This window comes from Heliangelus exortis, chromosome 6 (assembly GCF_036169615.1).
Source record: "Heliangelus exortis chromosome 6, bHelExo1.hap1, whole genome shotgun sequence".
In the NCBI taxonomy this organism is placed as follows: domain Eukaryota; kingdom Metazoa; phylum Chordata; class Aves; order Apodiformes; family Trochilidae; genus Heliangelus; species Heliangelus exortis.
In genome coordinates this window covers 29,835,614-29,842,482 of record NC_092427.1, presented here as the reverse complement: position 1 = coordinate 29,842,482, position 6,869 = coordinate 29,835,614, and the positions used below count along the sequence as shown (strand labels likewise).

General features: G+C 36.9%; 1 long non-coding RNA gene across 1 annotated transcript in view; it reads right to left on the bottom strand.

Annotated features, from left to right (window-relative positions):
• Nucleotides 1-6,425, bottom strand: part of LOC139797284 (uncharacterized) — a 25,870-nt gene extending 19,445 nt beyond the window's left edge. Inside the window, exon 1 of the long non-coding RNA XR_011726391.1 lies at nt 6,343-6,425. This is a non-coding gene — a long non-coding RNA (uncharacterized lncRNA). The remainder of the gene's footprint in view (nt 1-6,342) is intronic.
• Between the last annotated feature and the right edge of the window lie 444 nt (nt 6,426-6,869).

Below are 6,869 nucleotides of genomic sequence, written 5' to 3'. Positions count from 1 at the left end.
AAAGACACAGTATTTCAGGTGAGGTCATTGCTCACCATAGAGGCAAAAGAGATTCTTACTTACAGTCCCTTTTTTCCTCACCATGGGTAACACAGGACCTTTTGGCTTCATGGTCACTCAGAAATTTTACACAGAACCATTCTTCACCTGCCTTTCAATGTAATTGTTTTCTAGGACAAGTGCAATCTCCTTTAAGTGCCCACACAAATTCTTTTTTGTTCCTGAGTATATGACCTTGCCTTCACCAAAACACAGTTCGATTGTGCCCATATTAATTGTGCCCAAAGCACCATATAACAATTTTCATTACTGCTTCATCTCTTATTTATATTTTCTATTATAGTCTTAGTGCTTTTACAACTTATTTTTACTATTTTCTTCAACATAATGAATTAAAATATCAAATATAGTCAGACTAGTACACTAGAAATGTCCATATTCAGTGGATGATCCAGCACTTCCAACTACATTTTGAAATCAGTGTCATGTTTAACCCATTTAATATGTATCATATTGGCTTTGTAATAAAATGTTGGGTGATATCAAATCAAAACTCTTCACATAAAAACTGTAATTTCTTCCTATGTCCATATAATATCCTAAAGATTTCATCAAAAGAGATCAAATTTTTCTGATGAGATCTAGGCTTCATTAAACCTTAATGAATTGCTTAAATTGTGGCACTCTCCTTGCATAATGTTGCAATCTCAATATCCCTCTATTATTTGATTGTAATTTCTATATAAAAATCATCCACGTAGTGTTTCAAAATACAATAAATTTCTTTAAACAGCTTGTGGTAGAAGTTTGGAGAACAAAGAAAGGGATCTACTCTTGTGAAAAGAGAGCCCGTGGGATGAAGATCCACCTTGAGAAGTATCACTTCTCAGAAGTAAGCAGAGGTTGAAAAAAAAAAAAAAGTAATCACAAAACATAAAGAAAAATAAGCTATTTCTAGGCAGAAAAGAAAGGTATTAAAAGGCTGGTTTAACGAAGATAGAAAAAGGGATAATGGAAAAAAATCAAAATCATCTATCAGAGATTTTTGGAAAGACTATAGCACAGTGCAGAGGAGGGGTTGTTAGGGATGACAGAAGTATATTCAAGGTACACCTAATGCTAAATTCCACATTGAAGATGAGTGGCACAAAGCAGCACATGAGAGCAAGATACTAGTCTTGTGTAACCACTGCTCCTGGGTAATTAAATAGTAATGATAGTTAATCGTATTTATAGAGTAAGAGCCAAAGCCTTAGCACAGAGCCTGATCTCATGAAATCTATCCATGTACATAAGCTATTTCATCTAGCATTTCAGCTTCCTTTCATGCACCCTACCCAGAGACAAATAGGAGGCAATGCCACAACTGAGTGGTGTCATTGACCAACACAGGAAAATACTAAATGTTGGCATGGTGGGGACATATTCAGCTAAACCCAGTTTCTCTTTTCCCAGAGAACAGTACCTAAAAAAGAAGGAAAAAAAGTAGTCTTTGGAGAAGGAGAGTTTTAACAAGATCTTTTCTATTTGCTCCATCCCCCTGTGAGGGTTCAGAGCACTGGAATTTCCACAGGCCTGTTTGAAAATAAGGGTCTGATGAAAAGGTACGTGCATGGCTTGCTACCCTAAACTAGTCCTCCTAGAATATCCTGGGATTTGCCAAAGCACTAAATGACGTTGGCATAGAACACTTTAAGGGAAAAGTCACCTTTTATTCTTTGCTTTTCAATATTTAGAAATGTAGCTTCAGTTTCCTTTGTGCTTTTTGTATAAAGGAAATTCATTTTGAATAGAGATGGGTCCATTCCTTTAGGTTTGATCTCAATGGATACTGAAGCTGGACTGCGGCGCCTTCCAACTCTTGCAATTTCTGGGGGAGGAGAGGGCAGCCAGGTTTAGATAAGAGGACAGAGAAATAGGAAAAAAAAAGAAATATTTAACATGGAGAATCTCAGTTGCTGAGAAGAGCAGAGTTAATATAAGGCTTAACTATTTCTATGAGGAGTAGCTACAATTAGAACTTTTGCGAACATGCTCCACTGTCTGGTTAACCATATTCCACGCTGTAGTGAAATTTCCTCATGACCATTGTAACCTACAAATCTATTGTATGCTCAGTGAAGGTCAACCCATTTAGATGTCCAGATGTAGAGAATGCATGCTGCTCAGTGGAGAACCAGGTCCTCAGAGATCACAGGTAAGCCTCATTTTGCATATCTCAGCTTTGCCTTTGGATTTTATTTTATTTTTTATTTTTTTTATTATTCATAATAAAATACAAGGTAGAAGCCCAAAAAGCCACTGCTGTTCAGGGAAGTTCTCCATGTGTTCAGACACCTTTTCTTTCTCTGCTTTGGATCTATTCCTTCCCCTGTGGTAAAGCATAGTGGGGAATTCTATGATGACAGAAACAGTCGATACCTTTGTAAGAACAGAGAGCTGTCTTTAGCACATATATGCCTTTAGTTCAATAAACAACCTAGGTCTGCACCTAATTTTCCACTGAAGGATCTAATACCAGCAGAGAACATTTGCAGCATGGTACAATTGTAGTCTTTTTAGCTAGGTATTTCCTTGACTGTAGTGAGGCTTTTTCTTCTAGCATGTGGGGGGGAGAGGGCATTCTATCATCTGTGATTTAACAGATACTTCTTTTATAATGCAAATTGTTTTTCTACTAAGCTTGGATATTTGATACCTAAATAAAGAAAATAATTTACCTCAAGAAGTGAAAGAAAAAAAAAATTTTTAAAAAGAGATAACTGAAAATAGATTTTGGGAATCAGATTCCTGACATTAGTAAATCAGCATAATCATTTTGAGAGTCACAGTGGCAGGAATAGACCCCCGGTCTAGTAAGAAACTTGCAGAGAGATTGAAACACAAATTCTGATACTGTCCCAAGTATACCTAAGAAATTAAGATAGGCTCAACATTTTTTAAAAATCTCTATTTCTGGCTTTGTCAGTGCAAATGTACAAGTTTCAGAGAGAATTATTCTTTTGTACCTAATGTTGAATTTCATTCTAAATGCCTTGCATCATTATTACCTCTTGACTATAGTGAAGGAAAAGATATTTAAAGAAAATATGCTTCAATGACAGAGCAAAATAAACAGTGGAACATATAACTGGTAACTCATTAAATAAGAAGTCCGTGCTTTTATCTGGCTCTTCAAACACATTTTAGTCACTTCAACAAGATTAGAAAACCACTTTTATGCCAATAAAGAAACTCCTTTAATCACTTCTCTTCTAAGAAGATACCTGCATGAAAAGAGAAGAATTAACCTCACTTCTGCCACTACTCCTTTTACTGCAAAAAAGCATTTGTAACATTTCTAATCCATTTGGTTTTGCCAGATGGAAACAGCTATGTATTCCAAAGCATTAATCTTATGAAAAGATATTTTCAAGCACATATCTTTCTGGGAAATTATTAGTATACACTAGACTAGTGGAACAGTAAGAGCCCCAGTTTTCCTGTGTGCCAGAAACAAGGCCAGTCTATCATGTTCTTTTTGGTCCACACCTACTTTTGCTTTTGCAGCTTTATTTACACTATTGCATTACAGAGAAGGGAAAAAACCACTCAAAAACTTCACTCTAACAATTCAGAGAGCAAGCGAAAGCCAGCATGTAGAGAAGGGCCACACAAATAAGGACTCATCATCACATGCATGCAACCCACTGAAATTGCTATAAAACAGCTGCTGCAGTGTAAGATGACAAATAATTAAAAGATGTGGTAAAATACAGATGAAAATATACACACACACACATATACATAAACATAAAAATACTGCAACATCACCAACAACCTCTAAGGCTGAATTGTTCTCATAAGTGCTTCTGCAAATTCATCCTACAATAAAACAAAGAAATACTGGGATACAGTTCTTGGATGGTTCTGCTGGAACTCTCCTCAGGATCAGTTGAAAGCCTAAACGTCAAGCAGGGGAAAAACCCTTTCACAGATGAGATATCTCTGCCACATTCCCCAGCCTTGAGTCAGGCCCAGGACAACCTCTTGCAGAAATTTAGTTTTTGTGCTGCCTCTTTTCATTCCTCAGGGGAAAATAGAGAGGTGCTGATGAGGGAAGGTGGCTCCTATTTCAGTTAAGAACATTCTGTTTCCACCTCTGCTGTTCCCACCTGATGGTATTAATGTGGTCTTAGAAGATAAAGTACATGCATGTCCCATTTTTTTTTTTTTTATTTTAGGTCCTGTTTGTGGAAACTGATATAGATAAAATAAATAATGAGACTTCAGGGCTTAACCACATCTTTTCTGAAAGGCAAAAGTACTTTTAAATTCTTCTCATCCTTTTGAAGGCACTCTTGCTTTTCTTGCTCCCAAAATGCAGCGAAGTAAAGACTGCGTTTTAGTCTGCTCAGACCCATCAGCACTGCCTTCACATCCCAGCAGGTATCCTGCTCATTTTTGGGATTCTCCAGACAGTAGGTAAACTTCTGGATACTTCGACTTATAACAGGCGTGCTTTTGATGTGTGGCTAGAGGAACCTTAAACTTGGGGTCTCCCTATTATTTTGTTCAATAAGTCAAGGCATCACAGTAAAGGGAGATGTTATTGTGTAAATGACAGGATATGTTCAAGGGCAGTGAATAAGTTCCCTTTCAATAAAAGCACACATTATGTCCAAGAACAGTTAAAAGGGTTAAAATACAATCTTTCCAGATAAGTTTCAAGCCCTATCAGGCTCAAAAAGTCAAAAGATTTGAAAGCTATTAGTACTTCAGTAGATCATCCTCTTCCAGACACTCTTTTTTCCTTTTTTTTTTTCCCTTTAACTGACAGGTTGCAGTTAAAAATTAAAGTAAAAAGAGGCCTTCTTTTTGCTACATACTTTTAATGGAACTGAAGCCAAAATAAGTCAGACTAAATTATGGGAGTAAATGACCTCCCGGGAAGTATAATACCAAATTCCAAAGAACTGTAAAGAGTTTCCTTTGATCTTTTTAGCTTCACAGCCTGAAATTCAAAATCTGTATTTAATTTTAGATTGCATATGCCAGCTTTTAAGTTTCCCTTCTAACATGATATATCATTTTAAATGATAGGACACCTTTAACTTGTATTTCTTGAAAATGCTGACTACCCTTTCTTTATTCTTTCACACTGTAGAAACAGATATAAATATTACTAATTGCAAAAATAATTTGGAGTTGGGTGCTGTAATGGATAAACCATTGACCTTCTCTTAGGAGACTGTGCCTTCAAGCTCAACCTAAGTTTCTAGTGAAATGACTTTGATCTGAGACACAAGTAACTTCAGTTCAATGCCCTAGAGGATATAGATCTAGAAAAAAGAACATGCTGAACACTTCACTATATATTCCTGTTACAGTTTAGGGGGTAGATAAAGGATGCTATTTTTCAAATGTTATAAAGGGCCTATTTCTTTCTATGGCCACAGCCATATTGCAAGAACTGTGTTCCTAAACCAGGAATTTCAGAAGGCACAACAAGCTTTATTAGTTCCTGGCTGGAGAATTCTCTGACCTATGAACTTAAGCATAGACTTTACACATGGGCAGCTGGAATAATCTCCCTCTTCAGTCCAGCAGTAAACCACAAAACTCTTTATGCCTTATGTATTGTGAAAGAAGCCACTTTTCGTGAGGAAAAGTAGGTGCAACAGGCTGGCTTGAAGCACAACATGCAAGAGCATCTGCTAAGTACTGTACTTAGAATGGAAAGGCCCTAGGAAAAATGCTTACAGTGTGTTATGTGTCTGTATGATCTAAGCCAAAGTTATAAATACAGTCCAGAATTTTGCAATGTAATAGTATTCTGAATTGGATCCTGAGGGAATAATTTGTAATGCATAATTTATCCAGTGAATTTATTTTCTTCTACTAACAAAATATCCATAAACTGCTCAGGATTGCTTCACACCTTATTTTTTTAAATGGAGGGACTGGCTGATAAAAAAATATCTCAGACTGCTTTGATTTATTTGAGCTATCTGGAGCTGGTTCCAACTGACCAGTGAAATTACATGGTTTTGTTTCACTTTCCCGATTTTGAAAACCAGCCCGTCAACCAAGCCACCCTTGCACCACATCATTTCCTATTAGAGACTCCCTGGTGTGAATGTTGCGTTTTCTTTTCCATTAATACACAAATGCAATAAAGTGATCTGCATTTTCAGTTCTGAGAGGGTGGAACCTTTTTTGACTGTTTAAATGAAATGGTCTTGAAGCAGGAGGCTGAACTTTCTAGGGTCAATCACTACAGATTTTAATCTAGCACTTTAATCTGTTAGATTTTAATCTAACTCTTATTTTTTATCACAGCCCACCCCAGACACCTGGTACCTTCTGTCATGGTTTACTGCTGGCCCAAACCAGGACACCTTCCTTCTTCCTAGTGAATTTCTGACAAGTCATGTGGCTCATCTCTGAAAAATAGATGAGATCAAATATATATAAAATGATTCTGAAATCATATGACCTCAGAGAAAAATAACAATGGCAACAACGGAACAGAACAATGAATTTAGTCAATGTAAAACTGGGTTGTGCATAAACCCTTTTGCTCACTGACAAGGTAAAACAGATTGGTGTGCTTGGAGCCTGTGGTTGCTGATAAGAAATGCCATTTGTAAGCCCTTTTACTCCCAGTCAAAGTGGAAGCAATTAAAATATTTAGAAGTAGCCTTCCTCACCCCATCCAAGCAAAAAACTCATCTGGGCTTCCTTAGTACTAATCCTACCTGCCACACTTGTGGAGAGAGAGGCAGACCAGAACCAGCACAGCCCTGAGAAACCTCAGTGACAGGAGTCTGTACAAATTGGAGAAAATATAGTTAATAGATGTGCTAACCTCTATGCTATGACTAGCT